This window comes from Palaemon carinicauda, chromosome 42 (genome assembly GCF_036898095.1).
Source record: "Palaemon carinicauda isolate YSFRI2023 chromosome 42, ASM3689809v2, whole genome shotgun sequence".
Lineage (NCBI taxonomy): Eukaryota > Metazoa > Arthropoda > Malacostraca > Decapoda > Palaemonidae > Palaemon > Palaemon carinicauda.
In genome coordinates, this window is record NC_090766.1 from 36,152,375 (window position 1) to 36,154,233 (window position 1,859).

The window sequence follows — 1,859 nt, forward strand, 5'->3', positions numbered from 1 at the left end:
AGGACCCCTTAGCAGAAGCAGTGGACGCAATGTCCCTCGACTGGAACAGATGGTCCAGGATTTATCTGTTCCCTCCTCACAACCTTCTGTTGAGGGTCCTCAACAAACTGAGATCCTTCAAGGGGGTAGCGGCAATAGTGGCCCACAAGTGGGCGAACAGTATGTGGTTCCCCTTGGCGTTGGAACTACAGATGAAGTTCGTGCCGCTACCACATCCAATTCTGACCCAGCGAGTCCAGAAGTCGACTGTCTGCGCTTCATTACAGAAAACCCAGACCCTGCAGCTCATGATTTTCTCGCCCTAGCGGTGAGAAAGCGCTTCGGGATTTCGAAAGCCAGCATAGACTTCCTAGAGGAATACAAGTGCAAATCGACTAGAAGGCAATATGAGTCATCTTGGAGAAAATGGGTGGCCTTTGTAAAGGCAAAGAATCCGCAGGAGATCTCAACAGATTTCTGCTTATCTTTCTTCATCCACCTCCATGGCCAAGGATTGGCAGCTAACACGATTTCAGTGTGTAAATCGGCTTTGATGAGACCCATTTTATTTGCCTTCCAGATCGGCCTAGGTAACGAGATCTTTAATAAAGTTCCGAAAGCCTGCGCTAGGCTCAGACCTTCAGCACCTCCAAAGCCCATCTCATGGTCTTTAGACAAAGTTCTTCATTTCGCCTCCTTGTTGAGCAATGAAGAATGTGCGTTAAAGGATTTGACGCAAAAAGTTATTTTCCTATTTGCACTCGCGTCCGGGGCCAGGGTTAGTGAGATCGTAGCCCTCTCGAGAGAGGCAGGTCGTGTTCAGTTCCTGGATGGGGGGGAGCTGAACCTGTTTCCGGATCCTACGTTTCTCGCCAAGAATGAGTTACCCACCAACAGGTGGGGTCCCTGGAGAATCTGCCCTCTGAAAGAAGATGCATCTCTATGTCCAGTAGAATGCCTAAAGGTCTATCTTCGTAGAACTTCAGACTTCAAGGGTAGTCAACTATTCAGGGGAGAAACATCAGGCTCAAATTTATCTCTGAATCAACTCAGAGCAAAAATGACATATTTTATTCGCAGAGCGGATCCTGACAGTACACCCGCAGGTCACGATCCGAGGAAAGTTGCCTCATCCCTAAATTTCTTTAATTGTATGGATTTTGAACATCTCCGTTCATACACGGGCTGGAAGTCTTCCAGGGTGTTCTTTCGCCACTATGCGAAGCAAGTAGAGGAACTTAAGAGATCTGTGGTAGCAGTGGGTCGTGTAGTTAACCCTACTGTTTAACTCTGCGAGGAACAGTGATCTTAATTGGGACGATTAAGTCCAGGGTGAGTGTGTAGGTACATACTGTACTACAAACTAAATAAGGGCACCAAGTGCCCATATAGACTGTTCCTTCTTTCAAAGGTGAACCTTGCATAAGTTCAGACATATGTGCCAAGCGTTTCTAACGCTAATGTGATTGATTTGTAATACAGATTTTTTATGACTTGATACCTTGGTATCTCATTAAAGTGGTGTTTAATGGTTTTTCTTTCAGATAAACAAGTTCTGTTTACTATCATACTTATGCTTAAAGTTTTGGGTTACCCTCTTTTATATAAATATATATATTTGTTGTTAACCTGTCTGTTTATTATCTGTCAATTAACTTGTTCTTGAGAACCTTGCGTCTCTTTCACCTGTGTCAATTTATAGGTATAATTGAGCATTTTAATTCTATGTATCTTATCTGGGATAATTCTGATAGAATTGTTCTGTTTTGCAAGCTATGTTACATTGGTTTATGTAAGTCCCCTAATGGGAGGACTCCGTCCCATAAAGGGACGAGGGCGGTTTTATTAGTTTCTTCCTATGCGGATATAAACCTTTGTCC